Source organism: Dipteris shenzhenensis, chromosome 9, assembly GCF_047967505.1.
Source record: "Dipteris shenzhenensis isolate YYH24624 ecotype China chromosome 9, Dip_SZ_1.0, whole genome shotgun sequence".
NCBI classification, from domain to species: domain Eukaryota; kingdom Viridiplantae; phylum Streptophyta; class Polypodiopsida; order Gleicheniales; family Dipteridaceae; genus Dipteris; species Dipteris shenzhenensis.
In genome coordinates this window covers 6,657,056-6,684,930 of record NC_141604.1, presented here as the reverse complement: position 1 = coordinate 6,684,930, position 27,875 = coordinate 6,657,056, and the positions used below count along the sequence as shown (strand labels likewise).

The 27,875-nt window shown below is 40.6% G+C and overlaps 1 pseudogene; it reads left to right on the top strand.

The window, feature by feature from the left end:
* The first annotated feature begins 2,881 nt into the window (after positions 1-2,881).
* On the top strand, positions 2,882-3,387 carry LOC147898128 (uncharacterized; annotated as a pseudogene).
* The last annotated feature ends 24,488 nt before the right edge of the window (positions 3,388-27,875 follow it).

The window sequence follows — 27,875 nt, the reverse complement described above, 5'->3', positions numbered from 1 at the left end:
TCATCTTGAACCTGCATGTTGCTATTTGCTTGGATTTCAATATGGACAACTGTGAGGCTGTTGGAGAGTCTACTAGCATTTGCGATACAGGAAAGAGTATATGTTTGTGCACGAGAAGCATCTCCTGAGTCTGTGGACACAAGAAACAACACATTTCAAAGGGGTCTGCCCTTGTTAAGTTCGTGTTTCTGAATTCCTAGATTGATTGTCTGTCGCATTTAGTTTGGAAGTTTTCAACTTCATTTCACTCTTCTATATTCTTTGTTTCATTCTACATTTCACTATTCCTTATTCTTCATTTTACTCTTCTATATTCTTCATTCTAATTCTTTTAATTGCCCTTACATGTTGGTTCCATTCAAGGGAAGCAAGGAGGGATTGTCGCCATTGAAGTACCAATAGAACTTTATACAATCTAGCACCGGAATGCTAGTCAAGTGAGCATTCGGAATGCTAAAAGCTAGATTCCGAATTCTATTGAAGAGATGTGACACGGATCCTCACCATGTTTGTGATGTCATGGCAACTTGCCTAGTGCTACATAATATTTGCATAGTCCATGGTGATGCCTTTGACATGGACTGGGTGCGTGAGGCTGAGGCTAGTCTATAGATTACCTCTTTGGAAGATGAAGGTGAAAGAACTGCGGTAAGCTCTATGGTGGAATTACGAGCTGTGAGGCCAGTCCGAGCTGATGAATCAATTGAATGTGTCCAAAGAGGTGGGGATCTAGTAGTGGGAATCGGGTGCAGATCGGATGCAGATCATGACAATAGCAAGAACAATGTATAAAGAATATTCCAAAAAGATGGTTTGTATGGTCTTCGATGAATGAGATGGAGCAAGCTCCTCCTCATCGGATTCGGCTTAGGTTGGTTTGGTTTCTTCATCGTACTACATCATCTTTATTTCACATTACATATTGCAACTTGGCCACTTTATTCATCCACGAATAGATTAATAATTGGAGATGAGATTTAAAGAGAATGCAGATTTTTTTTAATAAAGGCTTTGATTAACATAACATGTGAGTTGTAATTAAAAAGTGTAACCATGTATGGATTGCTTATCCTTTACGTGAGCATTCTCCAGATTCTTTGCATGAGTTTCAACAATGGCAGCACATGCAGGAACTCCGAAAGGAGTTGAGTGAGCATGAGAATGTCCATATTATGTGGAAGATGCATTCAAGTCTATTATTATGAATTAATGTCAAATTCATGGAGGTGGACTGCACTTAAAGTGTGCAGGTAGGGGAGGCAGCTGGTGTGAATCCACAGCGCCCGAACATTTGTGCGAGAGATACAGGTGGGTGGACACCTCTGGCGCTGGCTACCATGTCCGCCACTCCCTGTGAACCCGGCATAACTAAATCACACACACATTGTGAATTTGCAAGTTGTTGGGTCTATGTGTGATGTTTGGTCACCGACTATTCAATCAGGAGCGTTTTGCAAAACATCCCTAAGAATCCTATCAAAGTTCTCCCAGGTTTCATGGGTTTCCATTGGTGGAGGGTTTGAGATTTTTATCTTGCACATTTGCTTGTAAACATTCTTTTGTAATCAAAAAAATAACATTAGTGGGGCAAAATGGGGCCATAGAAGCCGTATTTTGCCCCACTAATTTTTTTAAAAAGTTCAGTTAAGGGTCGGTATATATCGACTCTTTACCAGTGTCAGTATATATCAACCTTTACCAGTGTTGTTCTATACCGATGCATATATAGCAACGCATGTTTTCCAATGTTAATAGTGACGTAAATACCGTTCTTTGCACCTGTTAAAAAAAAACTTTTTAGTCCTAAAAAGGTCGGTATTTTCATCGAAAAACAGTCTATATCTTGTAGTGTTGAGAAAAGACAAAATTGTTGATAAATTATTATATCTAGGATTTTTTTGTGCTTAGGAAAAACAAAATTGTAAGTATTGTTAGCTTCTACACTAATGTGTATGAATTACCAACATTCATCAACAAAGCATGAGGTTGTGAATGATCGTGGTATAGATACATGCTTACTCAAGAGAGCGAAACATAGGAAAAGGTGACCTAGCATCCCATGCCTATTTATGTAGGTAGAAGTTTTGCCTTGATAATAGGGACTCCTTCCCCAAACAAAACAAAAAGAAGACTCCTTCAAATGTGCACATTTTCTATCCTCAAGTTATGGCAAAACATTTCCCTATTTTTGCCCTACCATGGGAAGGCCTTAGTAAAGGCTCGACATAGGAGATGGGGAAAATAGGATTTCATTTTTGTGTTGGTTCATTTGTTGGGAAATAAATAGTTGATCCACTGTTGTTCCCAATGAATGTGTGCTACCAAAGTCAACGTCTCCATCTCTTTGTTTAGAGATTGAGTTCTGGTGGTACAAAATTCTTATTGTCAGAGACCTATCAACTGCAGGCTCCATGAGGAATTCTTAATAGTGGTGCTATAATTGGTTGAAGGATGTTTACACCGTTCTTATGACAAAGATATCGAGTGGAGAATATTGAAGATTGTGCTTTAATGGGAGAGATTTCTTACGCATGCGAGCATTTTGTTAGGGAGGTTCTTTTGTTCATGGTCCAAGACGGTCATTGTCAAGAAGTCACCTTGAACCTACGTGTTGCTATTTGCTTGGATTTCAATATGGACAACCGTGAGGCTATTGGAGAGTCTAATAGCGTTCATGATATAGGAAGAGTATCTGATGGTGCATGAGAAGCATCTCCTAAGTCTGTGGACACAAGAAACAACACATTTCAAAGGGGTCTACCGTTGTTAAGTTTGTGTTTCTGAATTCCTAGATTGATTGTCTATTGTATTTAGTCTGGAAGTTTTCAACTTCATTTCACTCTTCTATATTCTTCATTCTGATTCTTTTAATCGCCCTTACATGTTGGTTCCATTCAAGGGAAGTAAGGAGGGATTGTCACCATTGAAGTACCACTAGAACTTTATACAATCTAGCACTAGAATGCCAAGTGAGCATTTGGAATGCTAAAAGTTAGATTCCGAATGCTATTGAAGAGATGTGACATGGATCCTCATCATGTTCGTGATGTCATGGCAACTTGCCTAGTGCTACATAATATTTGCATAGTCCATGGTGATGCCTTTGACATAGACTGGGTCCGTGAGCCTGAGGCTAGGCCTCTTTGGAAGATGAAGGTGAAAAAACTGCGGTAAGCTCTATGGTGGAATTACGAGCTATGAGGCCGGTCCCAGCTGTCGAAGCAATTGAACGTGGCCAAGGAGTTGGGGATCTAGTAGTGGAAATCGGTGGATGTAGATCATGACAATCTAGCACGAACAATGTATAAAGAATACTCCAAAAAGATGGTTTGTGAGGTGTTTGGTGAGGAAGATGGAGCAAGCTCCTCCTCATCAGATTTGGCTTAGATTGGTTTGGTTTCTTCATTGTACTACACCATCTTTATTTCACATTCTATTGCAACTTGGGCACTTTATTCATCCATGCATAGATTAATAATTGGAGATGAAATTAAAACAGAATGGAGATTTTTTTTAATAAAGTGTTTGATTGACATGCCATATGAGTTGTAATTAAAAAGTGTAACCAGGTATGGACTGCTTATCCTTTATGTGAGGGTCCTCCAGATTCTGTTCATGAGTTTCAATGATGGCAGCACATGCAGGAGCTCTGAAAGGAGTTGAGCGAGCATGAGAATGTCCATATTATGTGGAAGATGCATTGAGGTCTGTTATTGTGAATCAATGACAAATTCACAGAGGTGGACTGTGCCAAAAGTGTGTAGGTAGGGGAGGCAGCTGGTGTGAATCCATAGGCGCTTGGACATTTGTGTGGGAGCTATATGCGTGTGGACAGCTCTAGCACTGCCTCCCATGTCCACCACTCGGTGTGAACCCAGCCTAAGTGAATCACACACACATTGTGAATTTGCAAGTTGTTGGGTCTGTATGTGATGTTTGGTCACCGGCTATGTAATCAAGAGCATTTTGCAAAACGTCACCAAGAATCCTTGGAAAGTTCTCCCAGGTTTCATGGGTTTCCATTGATTGGGGGTTTGAGATTTTTATCTCGCACGTTTGCTTGTAAACATTCTTTTGTAATGCAAACAAATAACATTAGTGGGGCAAAATGGGGCCATAGAAGCCGTATTTTGCCCCACTAATTTTTTTTAAAAGTTCAATTAAGGGTTGGTATATATTGACTCTTTATCAGTGTCGGTATATACCAACCTTTACCAGTGTCATTCTATACCGGTGCATATATAGTGATGCATAATTTCCAATTTTAATAGCATCGTAAATACCATTCTTTTGCGCCTGTTTTATTAAAAAAAAATAGTCTAAAAAAGGTCGGTATTTTGGTTGGAAAACAGCCTATATCTTGTAGTGTTGAGAAAAGACAAAATTGTTGATAAATTATTATATTTAGGATTTTTCTATGCTTAGGAAAAACAAAATTGTAAGTATTGTTCGCTACTACACTAATGTGTGTGAAATACCAACATTCATCAACAAAGCATGAGGTTGTGAATGATCATGGTACAGATACATGCTTACTCAAGAGAGCGAAACATGGGAAAAGGTGACCTAGCATCCCATGCCTATTTATGTAGGTAGAAGTTTTGCCTTGATAACAGGGACTCCTTCCCCAAACAAAACAAAAAGAAGACTCCTTCAAATGTGCACATTTTCGTCGAATCCTCAAGTTATGGCAAAACATTTCCCTATTTTTGACCTGGCATGGGTAGGCCTTAGTAAAGGCTCGACATTGGAAATGGGGAAAATAGGATATAATTTTTGTACTAGTTCATTTTTTGGGAAATAAATAGTTGGTCCAGTCTTCTGCCCAATGAATGTGTGCTACCAAAGTCAACGTCTCCATCTCTTTGTTTAGAGATTGAGTTCAAGGCAGTGCAAAATTCTTATTGTCAAAGACCTATCAACTGGAGGCTCCACAAGGAATTCTTAATAGTGGTACTATAATCGGTTGAAGGATAGTTAGGCCATTCTTATCACAGAGATATCGAGTGGACAATATTGAAGATTATGCCTTTAATGGGAGAGCTTTCTTATGTATGCGAGCATTTTCTTAGGGAGGTTCTTTTGTTCATGGTCTAGGATAGTCATCCTCAAGAAGTCATCTTGAACCTGCATGTTGCTATTTGCTTGGATTTCAATATGGACAAGTGTGAGGCTGTTGGAGAGTCTACTACCATTCGCAATCCAGGAAGAGTATCTGTTGGTGCACGAGAAGCATCTCCTGAGTCTGTGGACACAAGAAACAACACATTTTAAAGGGGTCTGCCCTTGTTAAGTTCATGTTTCTGAATTCCTAGATTGATTATTTGTTGTATTTAGTCTGGAATTTTTCAACTTCATTTCGCTCTTCTATATTCTTCCTTTCATTCTACATTTCACTCTTTTATATTCTTCATTTCACTCTTCTATATTCTTCGTTCCGATTCTTTTAATCGCCCTTACATGTTGGTTCCATTCAAGGGAAGCAAGGAGGGATTGTCACCATTGAAGTACCACTAGAACTTTATACAATCTAGCACCAAAAGGACAGTCAAGTGAGCATTCGAAATGCTAAAAGCTAGATTCTGAATGCCATTGAAGAGATGTGACATGGATCCTCACCATGTTCGTGATGTCATGGCAACTTGCCTAGTGCTACATAATATTTGCATAGTCGACGGTGATGCCTTTGACATGGACTAGGTGCATGAGGCTAAGGCTATTCTACCCTTTGGAAGATGAAGGTGAAAAAACTGTGGTAAACTCTATGGTGGAATTACGAGCTTTGAGGCTAGTCCCAATTGAATGTGGCCAAAGAGGTGGGGATCTAGTAGTGGGAATCGGGTGCAGATCGGATGTAGATCATGCCAGTCTAGCAAGAGCAATGTATAAGGAATATTCCAAAAACATGGTTTGTGTGGTCTTCGATGAAGAAGATATAGCAAGCTCCTCCTCATTAGATTTGGCTTAGATTGGTCTGGTTTCTTCATTGTACTACACCATCTTTATTTCACATTGTATTGCAAGTTGGCCACTTTATTCATACATGCATAGATTAATAATTAGAGATTAGATTAAAAGAGAATGGAGATTTTTTTAATAAAGGCTTTGATTAACCTGCCATGTGAGTTGTAATTAAAAAGTGTAACCAGGTATGGACTTCTTATCCTTTACGTGAGCGCTCTCCAAATTCTGTTCATGAGTTTCAACGATGGCAGCACGTGCAGGAACTCTGAAAGGAGTGTCCATATTATGTGGAACATGCATTGAGGTCTGTTATTATGAATCAATGACAAATTCACGGAGGTGGACTACACCAAAAGTGTGCAGGCAAGGGAGGCAGCTGGTGTGAATCCGCAGCGCATGGACATTTGTGCGAGAGCTATAGGTAGGTGCACACCTCTAGTGTGGGCTACCATGTTCGCCACTCGCTGTGAGCCCGGCATAACTAAATCGCACACACATTGTGAATTTGCAAGTTGTTGGGTCTGTGTGTGATGTTTGGTTACCGGCTATTCAATCAGGAGCATTCTGCAAAACGTCCACAACAATCCTCCCAAAGTTCTCCCAGGTTTCATGTGTTTCCATTGATGTAGGGTTTGAGATTTTTATCTCGCGTATTTACTTGTAAACATTCTTTTGTAATGCAAAAAAATAACATTAGTGGGCCAAAATGGGGCCATAGAAGCCGTATTTTTCCCCACTAATTTTTTTTAAAAGTTTAGTTAAGGGTCGCTATATATCGACTCTTTACCAGTGTCGGTATATACCGACCTTTACTAGTGTCATTCAATACCGATGCGTATATAGTGATGCATGTTTTCCAATGTTAATAGCAATGTAAATACCGTTCTTTGTGCCCATTAAAAAAAAACTTTTTAGTCTAAAGGTCGGTATTTTCGTCGAAACATAGCCTATATCTTGTAGTGTTGCGAAAAGATAAAATTGTTGATAAATTATTATATCTAGGATTTTTTTGTGCTTAGGAAAAACTAAATTGTAAGTATTGTTAGCTACTACACTAATGTTTATGAAATATTAACATTTATCAACAAAGCATGACGTTGTGAATGATCATGGTACAGATACATGCTTACTCAAGAGAGCAAAAAATGGGAAAAGGTGACCTAGCATCCCATGCCTATTTATGTAGGTTATAAAAGTTTTGCCTTGATAACTGGGACTCCTTCCCCAAACAAAACAAAAAGAAGACTCCTTCAAATGTGGAAATTTTCTTCGAATCCTCAAGTTATGGCAAAATATTTTTCTATTTTTGACCTAGCATGGGTAAGCCTTAGTAAAGGCTCGACATTGGAGATGGGGAAAATAGGATAAAATTTTTGTGCTGGTTCATTTGTTGGGAAATAAATAGTTGGTCCAGTGTTCTTCCCAATGAATGTGTGCTACCAAAGTCAACATCTCCATCTCTTTGTTTAGAGATTGAGTTCATGGCGGTGCAAAATTCTCGTTGTTAGAGACCTATCGACTGGAGGCTCCACGAGGAATTCTTAATAGTGGTGCTATAATCAGTTGAAGGATGTTTAGACCTTCTTATCACACAGATATCGAGTGCAGAATATTGAAGATTATGCTTTTAATAGGAGAGATTTCTTATGCATGCGAGCATTTTGTTAGGGAGGTTCTTTTGTTCATGGTCTAGGATGGTGGTCATCGTCAAGAAGTCATCTTGAACTTGCATGTTGCTATTTTCTTGGATTTCAATATGGACAACCGTGAGGCTGTTGGAGAGTTTACTAGCATTCGTGATAAAGGAAGAGTATCTGTTGGTGCACGAGAAGCATCTCCTGAGTATGTGGACACAAGAAACAACACATTTCAAAGGGGTCTGCCCTTGTTAAGTTCGTGTTTCTAAATTCCTAGATTGATTGTTTGTTGCATTTAGTTTGGAAGTTTTCAACTTCATTTCACTCTTCTATATTCTTTGTTTCATTCTACATTTCACTATTCTATATTCTTCATTTTACTCTTCTATACTCTTTGTTCCAATTCTTTTAATCGCCCTTACATGTTGGTTCCATTCAAGGGAAGCGAGGGATTGTCACCATTGAAGTACCACTAGAACTTTATACAATCTAGCACTAGAATGCCAGTCAAGTGAGCATTCGGATTGCTAAAAGCTAGATTCTGAATGCTATTGAAGAGAGGTAACATAAATCCTCACCATGTTCATGATGTCATGGTAACTTGCCTAGTGCTACATAATATTTGCATAGTCCACAGTGATGCCTTTGTGGGTGCGTGAGGCTGAGGCTCACCTCTTTGGAAGATGAAGGTGAAAGAACTACAGTAAGCTCTATGGTGGAATTATGAGCTGTTAGGCCAATCCCAGCTGACGAAGAATTGAACGTGGCCAATGAAGTGGGGATCTAGTAGTGGGAATCGGGTGCAGATCGGATGGAGATCGTGACAATCTAGCAAGAACAATGTATAAAGAATATTCCAAAAAGATGGTTTGTGTGGTCTTCGGTGAAGAAGATGGGGCAAGCTCCTCCTCATCAAATTTGGCTTAGATTGGTTTTGTTTCTTCATTGTACTACACCATCTTTATTTCACATTGTATTGTATCTTGGCCACTTTATTAATCCACGCATAGATTAATACTTGGAGATGAGATTAAAAGAGAATGGAGGTGTTTTTATATAAAGGGTTTGATTAACATGCCATGTGAGTTGTAATTAAAAAGTGTAACCAGGTATGGACTGCTTCTCCTTTATGTGAGGGTTCTCCAGATATTGTTCATGAGTTTCAACGATGGCAGCACATGTAGGAACTCCGAAAGGAGTTGAGCGAGCATGAGAATGTCCATACTATATGGAAGATGCATTGAGGTCTGTTATTATGAATCAATGAAAAATTGAGGGAGATGGACTATGCCAAAAGTGTGCAGGAATGGGAGGCAGCTGGTGTGAATCCGCAAGTGCCTGGACATTTGTGTGGGTGCTACAAGCAGGTGGACACCTCTGGCACTACCTCCCATGTCCGCCACTCGGTGTGAACCCAGCCTAACTGAATTGCACACACATTGTGAATTTGCAAGTTGTTGGGTCTGTGTGTGATGTCTGGTCACCGGCTATTCAATCAGGAGCATTTTGCAAAACATCCCTAAGAATCCTCTCAAAGTTCTCCTAGGTTTCATGGGTTTCCATTGATGGAGGGTTTGAGATTTTTATCTCGCACAATTGCTTGTAAACATTCTTTTGTAATGCAAAAAAATAACATTAGTGGGGCAAAATGGGGCCATGGAATCTGTATTTTGCCCCACTAATTTTTTTTAAAAGTTCAATTAAGGGTCGACATATATCGACTCTTTACCAGTGTCGGTATATACTGACCTTTACCAGTGTCATTCTATACCGATGCGTATATAGCAATGCATGTTTTCCAATGTTAATAGTGACGTAAATACCGTTCTTTGCACTTGTTTTTAAAAAAAAATTTAGTCCTAAAAAGGTCGGTATTTTCATCGAAAAACAACCTATATCTTGTAGTGTTGAGAAAAGACAAAATTGTTGATAAATTATTATATCTAGGAATTTTCTATGCTTAGGAAAAACAAAATTGTAAGTATTGTTAGCTACTACACTAATGTCTGTGAAATACCAACATTCATCAACAAAGCATGAGGTTGTGAATGATCATGGTATAGATACATGCTTACTCAAGAGAGCGAAACATGGGAAAAGGTGACCTAGCATCCCATGCCTATTTATGTAGGTAGAAGTTTTGCCTTGATAACAGGGACTCCTTCCCCAAACAAAACAAAAAGAAGACTCCTTCAAATGTGCAGATTTTCTTCGAATCCTCAAGTTATGGAAAAACATTTCCCTATTTTTGTCCTACCATGGGTAGGCCTTAGTAAAGGCTTGACATTGGAGATGGGGGAAATAGGATTTCATTTTTGTGCTGGTTCATTTGTTGGGAAATAAATAGGTGGTCCAGTATTCTGCCCAATGAATGTGTGCTACCAAAGTCAACGTCTCCATCTCTTTGTTTAGAGATTGAGTTCATGGCGGTGCAAAATTCTTGTTGTCAGAGACCTATCAATTGGAGGCTCCACAAGGAATTCTTAATTGTGGGGCTATAATCGATTGAAGGATGTTTAGGCCATTCTTATCACAGAGATATCGAGTGGAGAATATTGAAGATTATGGTTTTAATGGGAGAGATTTCTTATGCATGCAAGTGTTTTGTTAGGGAGGTTCTTTTGTTCATGGTCCAAGACGGTCATCATCAAGAAGTCATCTTGAACCTGCATGTTGCTATTTGCTTGGATCTCAATATGGACAACCGTGAGGCTGTTGGAGAGTCTTCTAGCATTCATGATATAGGACGAGTATCTGTTGGTGCACGAGAAGCATCTCTTGACTCTATGGACATAAGAAACAACAAATTTCAAAGGGGCCTGCCCTTGTTAAGTTCGTCTTTTTGAATTCCTAGGTTGATTGTCTGTTGTATTTAGTTTGGAAGTTTTCAACTATATTCTTTATTTCATTCTACATTTCACTCTTCTATATTCTTCGTTTAGATTCTTTTAATCGCCCTTACATGTTGGTTCCATTCAAGGGAAGCAAGGAGGGATTGTCACCATTGAAGTACCACTAGAACTTTATACAATCTAGCACTAGAATGCGAGTCAAGTGAGCATTCGGAATACTAAAAGCTAGATTTCGAATGCTATTGAAGAGATGTGACATGGATTCTCACCATGTTCGTGATGTCATGGCAACTTGCCTAGTGCTACATAATATTTGCATAGTGCACGGTGATGCCTTTGACAAGGATTGGGTGTGTGAGGCTGAGGCTAGTCTACAGATCACCTCTTTGGAAGATGAAAGTTAAAGAGCTACAGTAAGCTCTATGGTGGAATTACGAGCTGTGAGGCCAATCTGAGCAGACGAAGCAATTGAACGTGGCCAAAGAGGTGGGGATCTAGTAGTGGGAATCGGGTGCAGATCAAATGCAGATCGTGATAATCCAGTAAGAACAATATATAAAGAATATTCCAAAAATATGGTTTGTGTGGTCTTCGAGGAAGAAGATGGAGCAAGCTCCTGCTCATCAGATTTGGCTTAGATTGGTTTGGTTTCTTCATTGTACTACACCATCTTTATTTCACATTCTATTGTAACTTGGCCACTTTATTCATCCATGCATAGATTAATAATTGGAGATGAGATTAAAAGAGAATGGAGATTTTTTTTCATAAAGGGTTTGAGCTTCTGTAGCTTTCTTTTGTCACAAAATGCAAAAGTGTTCTCACATGCTTGGTACAAGAGTACAATGAAGACAACATTGTCATGTATACTCTGAAGAACGTCTCATACATAATATTTGCATAGTGCATGGTGATGCCTTTGACATGGACTGGGTGCGTGAGGCTGAGGCTAGTGTACAGGTCACCTCTTTGGAAGATGAAGGTTAAAGAACTACGGTAAGCTCTATCGTGGAATTATGAGCTATGAGGCCAATCCGAGCTGACGAAGCAATTGAACGTGGCCAAAGAGGTGGGGATCTAGTAGTGGGAATCGGGTGCAAATCGGATGCAAATCATGACAATCCAGCAAGAACAATGTATAAAGAATATTCCAAAAATATGGTTTGTGTGGTCTTCGAGGAAGAAGATGGAGCAAGCTCCTGCTCATCAGATTTGGCTTAGATTGGTTTGGTTTCTTCATTGTACTACACCATCTTTATTTCACATTCTATTGTAACTTGGCCACTTTATTCATCCATGCATTGATTAATAATTGGAGATGAGATTAAAAGAGAATGGAGATTTTTTTTTATAAAGGGTTTGAGCTTATGTAGCTTTCTTTTGTCACAAAATGCAAAAGTGTTCTCACATGCTTGGTACAAGAGTACAATGAAGACAACATTGTCATGTATACTCTGAAGAATGTCTCGTACATAAGGGCGAAGAACGCCTTGGGTTTCTATGACTTCAGCATCCTTGTAGAGATTCCAGACGGCCAAAAGAAAGTGGAGCTGTAACAAGTGTTCATAGCTCAAGTATGAAAGCTTGGTTACAGTCAACGGGTACGTTTGCACAATGGTTTTTCTTCTATGCAAGCTTTATTGGTACTGACAACATGTTTCTTGGGTTTGTAGGTCACTGGCGTGTTGCACTTCACAAACCTCATTGCACAACTTGTAGAGTTCCAATGCAAAACATGTGGTGGAACACGCGTTAGACACAATCCTACACATCCTTATTATTACACATGTGCATCAATTCAAATCATCGACAAGGTTCCTTTTCTCAAAGGCCGCATCTAGCATGGCATTGGCTTGGATTCTACTGTGACTATTCGTGGCGGACATGTTGATGCATTGCTTGGTTGCGAGATACCTTTTCTAGATTTGTACATTGAGAGTGTTCCGAATGTTCGCTCTATGCTGCTTGCCATCAAGCCAAGTGGCAGTTTCACGATAAATAGCTCCGTACACTTCGTTGCGTTCGAGCCGAATGCATTAAATCTTTGTTTGGGATCCCAACGCTTTTTTTTGCAAGAAAGTGTTTACGTATTCGTTGCTGTAAAACACTTGTGCAGCCTACTTTGTTTGGTTGCATAGTATCTTCTTTGTCCGTTTTTTGCACAATGGGAGAACTAGTAGACATATCAATGTCCGATGCTATCAAGTATAATGCTTTCAAAGAAGCCCAGTGGCCCACCCAAGGAACTTTGACTTGGTTCTATGTTTTCTTGATTTTTTATAATACCTCACCTGTGAAATGTTTGTACGATTGCTGTACGATTCCATTCTTTCATAGTGCCCTGCCATTGAAGCACCATGGAGGGAAGCGCTCACGAAATCACTGTAAATGCACCTAGGAGCAACTGAACTTGATTGTGTTGCCTTGGCATTGCAAGAATGTCTCTAACTCGCGTGCTTTGATCCATGATTTCCTTTCGCGCGTAAGTGTACTCTTGCAATGCTCTTTCGAAGTAATTCGTCAAGGAAAGCTGGGCACGCGCATCATATTCAAGGTAGGCACCAACATCGCGAAAGCTACAGTTTGCTTAAGAACTAGCCCCCCTCCACAACAAAGTTGAAAACGTCATTACGCTGTGTGGGATACGGAGCATGATGTCTTTGGTGCAAACAATGCCATGACATGCAACAGCAAAAGAAATCGCCCTTTCCTACATGAGCACGCACCCGCAGTCCAAGCAACACTACAAGCTGTTATGAAGACAACATACAAGACAAGGAAGGATTTGGCCCTCCAGAAGCCATTTAACAACACCAACAACTTACTCAACCAACCATGTTTAATGGAGGTTTAACATCGCCCGCACAACGCCACAATCACTGTGACGTCTCGATGCAATGTCCGGCCGCTCAGTACGCAGAACAACCGGATGCATTTAAGAGAAAAGCCATCAGAGAATACCTAAAACGCATCCAGGATACGCATGCATTTCCATGTATCTGCTGTGGGACAGTTAAATTCAGGACAAAGATGCGACGCAACAAAAATGCACCAAATCACTTCATGGTGTAGCATGAGCTATTGCCAGTAGGGCACAAGCCTCAAGGTCTCCTATGCAATTTGTGCAAAACACAAATTCGCAGAGGCAAGGTTCAACAATACGCTTGCACCAACGTGCTGTTGTCCCCACAAACACAATACGTCAGCATGCTTGGTAACTTGGAGGCACGTTTGGTTGCCATGAGGATACCCTTTGCACAGATATCTGAGCTGACATATGAGGGGTAGTATGGGCTCCACGGTGCAATGGTCAGGTCAATGTGTTCGCTGATATCGATAGGGCGCAAAATGTGTTGCCTTGTTTCTTGAGCGATAGTTCAATGGTCATGGTCGCTTTGAAGCGCGAGACCTACATTGACTCTTAGAGCTCTTACAAACTCCTTTATACACAAAACACAATGTCTCAATGAACCATCTATGGGCTGAGGACATCAGGTCAACAACAAACCAAACTTTCGCAGAGCGGCAACTCATGGACTCGAGAACAACAACTCTTCCCTGAATGGTATTGGTAGAAGGAAAATGAGAAAGAATTGCACAGTAGAACAAGAACAGGACATCCCACTTTTACACAACACAGCAAGTCGTAGACTTCCAAGACAAAACAATCAAGATCGCGTCCTCTGCGACCTAAGCATTTTCAAGGATGAGCATTGTGAAGAACTTACGTTCCCTACATTGTTTTTCGGGCACCCTAGAAAATACAATTTGTCTACTCGTGCATCATACCAAGACATTGCGCGCTGGGAGCTTACAAACAAAGACCGTCGATTTGCACTAGCAATAGAAAATGTGTTCTTCAGGACAATGAAGGTGCTAGTCACGCAAGCGTTGTCCTTATCTTGGTTTGCATGCGCAAAGGTCGGCTGCGCGATCGAAAAATACATGCAAAGGACATCGTGCAAGACACAAACATTGAGAGCCTGCAATCCCACATAGGTTTTCATGACTTTGCATTCCTTCAAACTTTTGCTCACTACAAGAACAAACTTAAGAAGAATCTTTTTGCAATGCTAAGGTAGTTAGGCCCTCCAACTTTCTTTGTGACTTTCTCGGCTACTGAAAAAAATTGGGAGCCATTGGTAGAGTGCCTTCATAGATGCAGCTGAACAACCCATCCAAGCGTTGTAGTACAGACCGATGGAAGTTTTCATGGCCTTGTGCGTTAGATCCAGTAACAACTGCAAGGTACTATGTACACAAATTCCAAGCTATGAAATGCCTCCTCAAATAGGATGCCACAATACTAGGCAACGTACTTGATTACTTTTTGGTGACAGAGTTTCAAAATAGAGGGAGTGAGCATGACCATGGAGTCTTGTGGATTGAGAATGCTCCCGTTTATGGCATGTGCACTAACAAAGAAATTGAGGCTTTCGTGGACAGGCACATATGCACTAACATTTCAAAGCTTCCCCTCAAGAACAAAGATATTCAAAGGCACAAGCATAGAAAAACCTATAGAAAAAGGGGAAATTCATGCCAGTTCTACTTCCCACGACCTCCCATGAGGTCAACAAAAATTTTGGCACCACATGAAGATCCAGTATGCTTGAACGCACACAAGGCAAATTGCAAAAAACTTAACCTCTTCAAGGAAGAAAGCAAAGACTAAACCTTGCGTATTGCTTACCCATTGAAGATATTCTCCTCAAAAAATGCTTGGACCCCAAGGTGCCTTTTTGCTTATTCTTATATGGCAATGCTAGGATAGGCAAGACATTCACTCTGCTACTCTTGGTATAAGCCTTGATTCGACATTACTCCCAAGAGCAAGTCAACGACATGAATCTACCTAAAGTTTTGCTCCTCACGTATTCTAGGAAGGCTGCATACAACATAGGGGGGGAAACAATACACTTTGCTTTAAAATTGGCCTTTGCTCGCCTCTATCTACAAAAGCCTTTCAACAGACAAACTCCAAATTCTCTCACAATATGTCCAACTAATTGTCTTTGATGAGATTTCACTGATAGGGTAGAACACATTCATTGTGATAGACATCCGTATGCATGAAATCAAGCATAATCACTTGCAGCCCTTCGGAGGAGTGAACATTTTCTTGTATGGACACTTATGTCAAGCAAGTCCTACAAAGGATAATTGGATATTCTCTGCCAAACCTTCTTCCTTGGCAATCTCACCCTTCGTATGGAGTGACGACGTCTTGTACTACAAGCTCAACATGCCCATGTGGTAGTAAAACGTTTCATTCCTTGAACGCCTAAATCGAATACATGTGGGAACCCACACCTCTAATGACATCGAAGCAATGAACCACGTGTATTGCCACCAGCCAAAAGAAGTACCCCATCTCTTCTACAAAAACTCAACAAAGGACATGCACAATCGTGATGTCTTCCTCAAGCTACCAATGCAGTATGGACAAAATCTAGAGGACTCATAATAGAAAAGGGAGATGGGAAATGTAGAAGATGCCTTGGTCCTTTGGAAGAAATTTTTAATTTATTTGTAGCCTGTTCTCATGCCAGAAGAGTTTGGAAGTTCATGCAGATAGAGTGTGGAGAGCCAATTAACTGGAAAGCTATACTTCTAGGGGATGCATGCAAAATCAGGCATGAGCCTTGGTTCCAAATAAGGGCACATGCTTTATGGTTTATCTGGATCTCTAGAAATAATTTTCAGTTTAATCATAAAGAAGTATGTACTGATGCCTTTTTTGCTTCATGGTGGGACAGGAAAAAAGAAGACTTGAATTTTAGATAGGGGCTTACAATCTTACACACACAAGGTTGAATGATGACATAACAAAGCACAAGTGCAAGTGTTGTAACTATAATGAGCATGACAAGCTGCCCCACTATCTAGAGAGGAGACCACCTTCAACTAACCCCAGTTCTATAGCTGTTGGCCCTTTCACAACACCTTTTTGCCCAAAGCCATGATGTTGCTACTCCCTCAACTCAATCTTTATCTCATGCTTCTGAGGAGACGTCTCTTCATTCATTTTAGGGTGTTCCTATTGTTGCTAGTGCTACCACTACTCCTGCACACAGAGCAAGTCTTAATGAAGAGGATACCAATTTTTCCTTTCAAGTTCCTTATCTTGTCTTTCATTTTGTTTACTAGTCTTTTTGCTAGATGTTAATCATGTCCAAGGAAATCAAGTATCTATTGTCTAAACTCTGATGATGTACAAAGGTCAGAAAAAGTTAATATAAAATCTCTTTTTTTCCCAAAAAAAAGGGTAATATTGTCATAGGTAATCCTTGCAATCCGTATGCCAGGTAGGCCACTATAATCCCCCAATTAGGATCTTCTTGGATGTGATGTGATGTGAGTGAAGGTACCTCCTAAGAATACCATCTTTGCATAGTTGTTGTATTCTCCCGAAATGAGTTGGTAAGGACCCAACTTGCAGAGGAGATTGCATTGTTCACATAACATGAGACCAAGTTACATCCTTTTACTAAGGAAGAGTGGCTTCTGCTATTAAAAGAGTGCAATTTGTGATGTGCACATGGAAGAGGGTGCATCAAGAAGATCATCATCATTGCAAGCTATATGTCACTTTTTTATCAGTATTCTGACACAAAATACATTGAAAATGTTTTTTCCCTTGTGGAAACATCAATATAATAGGTGCCGATATGCTTATCAGTGTACTCATTGGGGCTTGACAAAACCTATAGGAAATTAACCATGTTAGTATCTTCTTTGGTAGATGCATCAAGCACCGATGCTGTGCTCCAAAAAAAAAACCATCTGTGAAGCAAAACGGGGCTTGTTTCAGCCCCATTCTGCCCCACTATAATTAAAAAGCAAAATCAATTTCAAGCTCAATGTGGAATATTGTGAGTGTAAATTTTTCCAAGGCACATCCTCTAACCACAAACTTGCAAAACAAGGCACTGCATTGCAAGTCTAGGTCTATGATGTTTAGGACCCCCTCCTATGCGGGAAGGATCAAGGTGTCCCAATCTATTCTAGAAATAGTGTTTGTAGTGCCATCTAGCCCGCTCCATAAAAAATTCATGATAGGCCTTATGACCTGAGTGATACAATCTCTAGAGTTGCACCAACAGGAGAACACATACCAAGATGTGGCCAACAAAACTTGGTTCACAACCACCACTCTGGATGCAAGGTTTAATCTAGATGAATTCCAAAAAAGGAGTTTCCTCCTAATGCTCTCTAACACAGGAGCAAGCTGCTATGAAGAAGGGATACCCAAACTAACCTGATATCCTAGGTATCTGACTGACACACCCTTCTGAATCCATGTGAAATCCAAATCAGTCCCCCCAATGTGGAGTGCCATTGTCACAAATTGAAAAGCCATTAGACATGTTCCAATTGATGTGAGCACCTACTGCAGTACAAAACAAATCCAAAGCTGTCCTGAAGGAAGTGAGAGTCTGAGGAGAGGCCTCCAAGAAGATAGCAGTGTCAACTTGTAATCCATGAGTTCCTCTTTCCATCTGAGTGGAAGTCTAAGCCCAAGAATATCAGCTCGAGACCTCAGAAAAATGCTCATAGCCTCAGCCACAAAGAGGAAAAGAAAGGGGCAAGAGGGCATCCCTAACATATTGATCTAGAAATTTGCAGTTTCGTCTCCTCCCTTGCCCTTGCCTATGTCCTTGCTTTGGCTCATGTCCTAAGAATGTTGTGTGTAACAATTTAGAAAATATAATTCAAGATTTATTGTCAAAATGGAAATGAAGATGATTGAGAACAAGGAGGATCAAAGACTTACACAGCATACAATTGTAATCAAATTGATAGGAGCTCCCTTGCAATGAGCTTCTCAAAGAGAGCTTGCGCACCATTCACAATCATAGTCCCACTCCTTGTCTATAGGATATCTCAAAAAGCTTGTGAGCCCAAATTAAAAACATGAGATGTAGTGCTATGAGAAAGATAATGTATTCAAACCAAAAGAGAAATTGCACACATACTTACCACCTTTGAGTAGAGTTCTCACATGCCACCACTCCCAAGATGTGAAGCACCTCTCCTCTACATGTGGACTCATGTCGCTTTTCACTGAGAGTGCTCTCAATGGAAGCAAGAACGGAAGAGGGAGAGAGAGAAACAGAGAGCCACACAAGTTTTGGTGGGTGCAGAACACCCTAATCTTCTTTTTCATTCATTTATATATGCATTTGAGTATTGTACATAACCGGGGTAAAGGCACAATGACCTTTAACCCCCACAATCTCCCACTTAAAGAACAATATGCCTTTAAGGGAGAACAACCAGTGAGCATACTATCCAATGCCCATCAATACATGACAATACTCAAACCGCTGACTAGGTAGACTCTTCGTCAACATATTTGCAGGGTTATCATTTGTATGAACCTTGACAAGCTCTATGCGCCTGTCCTCAAGTACCTCCCTGATGAAATGGTACCTGACCTTAATGTGTTTGGTCTTGGCATGAAAGACCGGATTCCGTGCTAGCTGAATAGCACTCATGGAATCACTATGCAATGTTGGTACAGTTGTATGAATCCCCAAATCTCCCACTAGCCGATCAAGCCATATAGCCTCCTTGCAACCCTCTGTGGCTGCAACATACTCACCCTCTGTGGTAGACAAAGCAACACACTTCTGTGCACGAGACATCCATGACACTGCACCACCTGCAAAGGTGAACACATAACCAGAAGTGGATCTCCTACTATCCACATGCCCTACATAGTCTGAATCTGTGTACCCAAGTACATGCATGTCTCCTTTACCAAAGCAGATGCACATCTCCTTGGTACCCTTCATGTACCTCATGATGCACTTAACTGCCTCCCAATGCCTCTTTCGTGGATTAGCCATATACCGGCTAACAACTCCCACTACAAATGCAATGTCTGCTCTAGTAGCTATCATAGCATACATAAAACTCCCAACTGCTGATGCATAAGGAACCTTGGCCATCATGGCCCTCTCCTCGTCTGATTTGGGACTATCTATATGACTCAGTTTCACAAGGCAATGGAGTACTCACTGCCTTCCCCCCCTCCATATTGAAATGCTACAATACTTTTGTAACATACTCCTTCTGTGAAAGCCAAAGGAGTTTCCTACTCCGATCACGCATGATGCGCAAACCAAGAATATGACTTGCAAGTCCCAAATCCTTCATATCAAATGCCTCATGCAATACAATTATCAGGCTATTATCCTTAGCCCTTTTAGTATAGAGGCAGTGATCAATTTCACTCCTTCTAAAACCCTGGGACCGAATGAAAGCATCAAACTTTTGATACCATTCTCTAGGCGCTTGCTTGAGACCATAGAGACTCTTCTTCAGCTTACAAACTAAATGCTCTTTGCCCTTTTCTTCAAAGCCTTCCGGCTGCACCATGTAAATTTCCTCATGCAGATCCCAATGCAAGAAAGCTGTCTTGACATCCATCTGCATAAGCTCCATATCCTCTGTTGCCACTAGTCCAAGCATGCATCTAAGTGTGGTCATCTTCACAACTAGAGAGAATATCTCATGAAAGTGCACACCCTTCTCTTGCTTGAACCCTTTAGCGACCAAACGGGCCTTATACCTAGGCACATCAGCACCTGTGACCTTCATTTTGTAGACCCATTTACATGGCAATGCTTTCTTTCCATGTGGCAAAGAAACCAAGTCCCAAGTCTTATTCTTCATAAGTGAACTCATCTTTGATTGCATAGCATACTCCCACTTGCGTTGATCCTCGTGCATCATAGCCTCTCTGTAGCAAGAAGGCTCCCTGCAATCAGTAAGCATCACATAGTTTACCCCTGGAACAAACCTATTAGGTGGTTTAGACACTCTAGATGATCTTCTCAAGGGCATTTCAGCTTGCTATCCCACCTGCATATCAGCCACATTTGGCTCATCATTTCCACCAATAGATGATCCATCATCTACCCTTGATTGTATACCTGTGGGAGTATTTGGTGGTAGCATTTCTTGCACATTTGGTGCATGGACAGCTTGCTGTCTATCAACATATGCAGGTGGATTCACATCTTGGAAAGTGATTCTACTCATTTCCACATCCCTCATGGGTGCCTTATGCATCTTCTTCTCATTGAAGACTACATCATGGCTGCGTATGATCTTCTTTGCTTCTGGATCCGAGAGACGATAGCCCATCTCTCCACTTTCACCATAACCCAGAAAGGTGCATTTCTTAGACTTAGGATCTAGCTTCTTTTGAAGCTCTTTTGGCACATGTGCATATGCCTCACACCCAAATATACGCAAATGAGAGTAAGAGGCTTCTTGCCACTCCATGCCTCTTCAGGAATACCACCATCCAAACTCTTAATAGGTGATCTATTGATCACATGCACTGCAGTCTTCATTGCCTTAGCCCAAAAACCACCAGAAAGACTTGCATTGGAAAGCACCATTGCAACCTTTCTTGAATGATATGGTTCATCTTTTCTGTAACTGGATTTTTCTCTGGAGTACGAGGGGATGTGAACTCCCTCTTAATCCCACGTGTATCACAGAAATGCTGAAAGTCATGAGAGAGATACTCTCCACCATTGTCAGTCCGTAGGCATTTAAGCGTTCTACCTGACTGATTCTCAACCAAGGCCAGCCATTTCTAAAATACCTGGAACACATCACTCTTCCGAGCTATAGCATAAGCCCACACTTTCCTAGTTGCATCATCAATGAATGTCACATAGTATTCAGCCCCGCCTAATGATCGTGTAGGCATGGGACCACATACGTCTGAATGCACCAAATCAAGCTTTTCAACCTCTTTCTTTCCCCTTCTTTTATGGGTTGATTTAGTATGCTTCCCATAGAGACAGTGCTCACAAAATTCAAAATCAGAGAAACTCAAATGCGGTACATAAACCAAATGGCCTAAGAGTTTCATTCCATTCTGGCTCATGTGCCCCAACCTGCAATGCCACAAAGAAGTGCTTGGCTACTCAGTTATTGCAACAACATGATCAAATACCCGTGATACATATAAGGGATACAAAGTCCCACACTTGGTACCCCTGGCCAAAAGCATAGAGCCCTTTTGAATTTTCCAACTTCGAAAGCCAAAAGTGGTGTGAAAACCAGCATCATCTAGCTGACCCACTGAAATGAGACTCTTGGTCAACTCAGGCACATGTCTCACATGTTTCAAAATAAATGCAGACCCATTTACAAAAGAAAACTTTATGTCACCTACTCCCACTATGTCACATGCATAGTCATTTCCAAGATGCACACAACCTGTCTTTCCACTGTCATAAGTAGAGAACCATTCCCTATGGGGAGTAACATGGAATGAAGCACCAAAATCCAAAATCCAATCTTGGGAATATGCATCATCTGAAGTGGTAAGCAACTTTGTAGATAAACTAGACATGAAGAGAACGTCATTGTCACTATCATGTGTGACTGCATTGATCTCCTCGATCTTCACTTTTCCTTTTTCCTCCCTTGGACTCTCTTCCTTTTGATTTGCACCCCAATTTTCATTCTTTTTCTTATCCTTTTGCTCTCTTTTCAGCATGTAGCAATCCTTTTTCATATGGCCCTTCTTGCCACAGTGGTAACACTCAATGTTCCATGCCCTAGATTTGCTACGAGACTTCCCTCTTTCTTGGGACTTCCCCCTGAACTGTGATCTTCCCCTTTGCACATTTAAGGTTGCATCCTACTTGTTGCCATCCATAGACTTCAGTCTAATCGCCTCAGCCAACAAGCTACCCACATCATCAAATTTTAGTACTCCACCAGGTGCAGAGTTACTGACAGCTGTATGGAAGGTATCCCATGAGGATGGCAATGAACATAAGAGAAATATTGCCTTAGTCTTCGCATCAAAATTCATCTTCTGAGCCTGAAGCTGGCTGAAAATAATATTGAGTTCATTCAAGTGAGAAGCAATGGAGACCCCTTTCTTCATCTGCAGCTCAAACAACCTCTTCATGAGGTAAACTTTATTAGAGGCAGTTTCCTTCTCATAAGTGGCACACAGTTTCTTCCACAAATCTTCCATAGTCTGCTCATTTACTACTATGAAATAAATTGACTCTGCAAGATGAAGTCTAATAGTAGACATCCACTGCAACCCAATGCACACCACAAATGAGCGCACATGGCTCAAACTGCAACCAGAGTGATCTGCATAAGGTATGCTCAAGAAATCATGGTCCCACAAAAAAGACCGCTGTCGAAAATAGAACCTGAGATGCCTCAAAACATGGGTGCCATTGCATAATTGGACTCAGCAAGAAAATCTGCAAATATCTCTCTTCTGCCGGAACTCCAAAATCCCAACCGATGAGTGAGAAATGGGAGTCAACACTTATCCACTACCATGTGGCATAAATCTAAGGTTTCAAAACCTTAAAATGAAAAATGCATAACAGAGAGATGAACTCAAATACACAGAGATCTATAACTCTGAAAATACTCCACCGAATCATGCAAGAACTGACAGGTAGGGGTTTTTGGGCATTCGAAACACAATGGGACAGACGGTTTTGGAAACCGTGGTCTCAATCACTGGGTCCAACACACATACTAAAAAACGTTTTTGGAAACAGAGCTGTTTGCAAACTCCACCAGAGTGCGAATGATGAGCAACATAGAAGTTTTAGGACCTCTTGAGTCCACCGGAACTGATAGATCTGCAAATGGTTACTCCAAACTTGAGTTCCAACACCCGAGCAGAAAAACGCAGAAACTGACACAGTGAGTCAGAAATCCAATGAAATGATCCCAGATTCAAGAATGAAGGTGTTTCCAAAGTCCTGAAGTGAAATGGACAAAAGCAAGCAATAGTTGCCTCTACAAGTCAATACGGAGTCTCTCTCGATTCTCTATCATCGAACGGAACAAGGAAAAGCTCAAAAAAACTTCTTTTTCTTTGAAAACACTTAACAGGCTCTCAAAACCACTTCACATAGCCAAAGTGACTTTTCCAAAGGTTCCTCCAAGGTCTCTACACACTCGGATGCAAGTAAAGTCACCCACAAAGCTTCCGATAGAGCTTCTCCTTCCTCCCACAAAGCTGCTAAGCTTCCAAGCATTCACGCACGCTCAGCTAGATCACCCGGGCTCCGATATTAGTTGAGAGTGCTCTCAACGGAAGCAAGAACGGAAGAGGGGGAGAGAGAAACATAGAGCCACACAAGTTTTTGGTGGGTGCAGAAACCCTAATCTTCTTTTTCATTCATTTATATATGCATTTGAGTATTGTACATAACCAGGGTAAAGGCACAGTGACCTTTAACCCCCACATTCACTGCTTGTCCCACCTTGTTGGATCATTGTAGATCTACTTTTTGGCCCTCTTACCTCCTCATCACATAAGGAGGCCGTAGCTTATCTTCCATTGCATCTTGAATCTCCAATAGGGATGTTTCATTACATCGCACATGTGTGATAGCATGTACTTTATACCAAACTCAGTTACAAGGAACTCCAAGTGGAGTCGGTCTATGACATAACTTTTCCTTTAGAGTCTCTATTGTGGTGATGTATCTAATATGTCTGTATCAAAGGCGACCATGCATGAGCTACCTCATGTGAGCTATGAGTCTGGCCCCTTTGTCATTGTCGATGACTTATCATGACTCATTGACATCCTATCCTAGATCATTAGAAGAGGGTTGCCAGAAGGGTGTGGATGGACCTAGGTGGTAGATGGGGTATGAAATGGCATGGCAAATGGACCTTGGGTGGTAGATGGGGAACTTGATGGCATGTGGCTCTTATAGTAGGAGGGCAACCAGATGGTATGGCGGTGGTACGCATGGGATTGGTGGTGATGCCACTAGTAGGTTGTGCCTTAGGAGGAACAATTTGTCCGTGCTTCCCCTACAACATTCAATGATGATGTTGGTTCCCAATCGACAATACCTCAACATGAGACATCTCCTACCCTTTGCAAAGTGGCCTATTGTATGGACTCGAAGTAGAGGAATGTGTGGACATGTGGTAGACTACATGGTATGCTAGAATGCCATAAATTATTGTAGGCTCCTCATGCCTCATAGCCTCTAAGGAAACTTAAACAATCCCATGGAATGTCAAAGGAAGGAGTCCACACACACGCTCTCCCCTTGACCCCTATGTCACATTTCAAACTTGCTAATTTCGAAGGTAGCTTGAAAATTGCAACAACATTCCTGTTTCAAAAGAGTTTCAAAGTCAACCTCTTCATAGCCTCCTCCTCTCCAACTCTTTCTCTTTACTCCCATTGTTTCTGCAATGGTAGAGAACTCCCCTTCCCATAGATCAAAGCTATCTCTTCAATCTTTTATAGGCCATATTTTAAAGGACAACAAAGTGTTTGGATTATTCAAGAGTTTGGGCTAATGTTCTAGGTTACAATGCAATTTTCTACAAAGGATAGAGAAAATAAAGAGAAGCATTGGAAGGATTGCATTGTCGGGTTTTATAATACCAAAAAGGGACTCAAGGCAAAGGTCCAACACATGTATGTGACTTGAGATGTCAACTTGGATCCTCAAATCAAGCTTGCTTTCCTATTTGCACTATCATTTCTGCCTTATGACATCTTGATTTGTCCATTGTACTGTGTATGTTTGTGTGTTTTGAGAGGGGTGGCCATATTCAGATTAAGAGAATAAGAGAGAGAGAGAGAGAGAGAGAGAGAGAGAGAGAGAGAGAGAGAGTAGGAGTGTGTGTGTGTGTGTGTTTTTAAAACACACATGCACACAAATAAGATGGGGGGGATGAGGGGTGTGAGGGAGAGGTTAAGGGTGTTGTGTGCATGCATGCACGTGCATGCATGCACGTGGATGTGTGTGTGTGTGTGTGTGTGTGTTTAGAATTCATTATCCCCTTGATTTGCACTATCATTTTTGCCTTATGACATCTTGATTTATCCATTGTACTATGTATGTTTGTGTGTTTTGAGAGAATAAGAGAGAGAGAGAGAGAGAGAGAGAGAGAGAGAGAGAGAGAGAGAGAGAGTAGGACTGTGTGTGTGTGTGTGTGTGTGTTTAAGACACACATACACACAAATAAGACGGGGGGGGGATGAGGGGTGTGAGGGAGAGGTTAAGGGTGTTGTGTGCATGCATGCGCGTGCATGGGTGTGTGTGTGTGTGTGTGTGTTTAGAATTCATTATCCCCTCAATAATTGAACCATACAATCGATTCAATCATAGATTGACCTTAAACTAAACAATTAAAATTTTAAAATAATTCAAGTATGGAGATTTAAACATTTAAAAGAAATAAGATATAATTTTATTTTGAAGGTATTACAACCAAACTAGGTAGGTTTACAAAAGTGTAGAATCCATCTGGTAGTCCAAGCTCGGAGATAATGCCTGTATGCCCTGGCGTGTTATCGCTTTACCAAGGAACATAGACAACCATCTAGATTCACAAGTACATTTTGGAAAATATCATAAGAGCAAAATGCAAAAGTAGCATCACATGTCACATGTAGGGTATTCCATATCGATAAATGATAGACCTTTCAAATTCTCGTAAATAAATGAATACCTCCTACAACTAAAGGAAACATTTTAAAATTAGTAGAGATAAAAGAGCAAAATTGAAACAAGCTAGGAGTAGAAGCTAGGAGTAGTCCACACTCAACTGTGACACATGGGGGGTAGTACACACCCAACTGTGACATAAGTTATAAAAACCCATGCGGGGTAATCCACATCCAAATACTACTCTTAAAGCAAATACATTAACAACAATCCTAAGTAAGGAAGAATAGTAATAACTTAGAATAGAGCCATTGACTTGATAATGGAAATAACCATAAATGAATTTCAAAAAGCTATAAGCACCTTATCTGAGGGACAAGAATGCCTTTTATTAGAAAAATAAAAGTCCTAAGAAAATTCCTTAAAGCCCACAAAAAAGATACAAATAAATAGAAGGAAAGATAAATAGAAATGGTGCGAGTGCCAAAACACTAAGGGGGATAGTCCACACCCTTAAGTTAAAATAAGGTCCATCTCTCTTATAAGCATAAATAATGATACATACAAATTACATAAAAAGGGGGTTCAATCTGCACCCTTGACCTTTGAATATAGTGAAGAAGCAAAAAATATATTAAAGGCCTAAGTTAAAGACTTTTTTGCATAATGAATTTTTAAAAATTTTAACAATAAAGCCAGCAATAAAGAGAGAAATAAGTAGAGAAAAAAAAAAGTAACACAGAAACTTTTTTTTTTTTGGCCGAAAAAACAGTGCTAATTATATTACTTCGAAAACAAGATACAAGAGGTCAGCATTGCAGCTGACGGGTTGCGTTCAAAAATCGGACGTAGCCCAAAAGTAAAGCGGGGGGAGGCTCGTAGGAGCATACAGAAACAATTAAAGTGCTTAAAAGACGTTAAGAGAGTAAAAGAGTCAAATCCAATAGTAGAGGAAAAGAGGGGGAACAAGGGGGGGGGTTTCTTGAAGACGTACAAGATGAATGATCTATAAACAATAGTATATATGTGAACAAACTTAAGCATATATATAAGTTCATACTATTGAATCACTTAAAAAGGAAGACCAAACACGGATTTAAAGTAACTAGAGGGATATGCATAAATTAGAAAATTAAAGATAGGTTAGAGAACAATAAAAGAACCAGAGGTAATGTGTGGGTGTAATAGCTACTAATATTGTGGTTGAATTTTTTTTAAAATAAATAGGAAAAAAACTAAAGCAAGAAATGCTAGTCAACTCTAAGATTGACTTGATCCTTAAAGCCAAAGTCAACAATACGTTTGACTTGGTGAGAAAACAAAAGACTACCATGCAACTTCGTAATGCCATGCCGCAACGAGCTACAAGAAGGAATTAAAAAGAAAAAGTTCAATGACTATGCTACGAGCTAGGGTACTTCCAAAGTAAGATAATCGCCGTGAACTCGACAATGAAGAACCTACGAGCCAAAAGCCAAGACACTCATGGTGGTCATAAGATGGTTCAAACAAGTGGTAGAGGGCACAAGGTAAAGCCGGAATGTGTGAGAAGTGAGTCACAAGTTGAACAAAAGCCTTCAGAATGAAGTGCACTTAAGCACGTGATGCAACTCAGGATTGTGACCAGCCCAAAAAAATGCCAGAACTCCAAAAGTAGGCGCTACGGTTGGTAGAGAAATATGAGAAGAAGTAGTGTCAAAGCTTGGGGAGAATGGTGTCCAACTGAACTTCGAGCAAGACAGTGCTTAGAGGAGCTAAGAGCTTACAAGGAAACTTACACATGCCATCATAGACTTTGTGGAAGAGATGCCAAGCACCGTAAATCTTGTCAGAGAGGTCCTGTGGCAAGGCAAAGAGAGAGCTGGCACAAATTCTTAGAAGTAAGAGAGCAGAGCGAGCAAGGGTGAGATCAAAGAGACAGGTCGCCATGCAAGCTACTCAAACAGTCAATAGTTTAAAGAGCATGTAACAGAGGT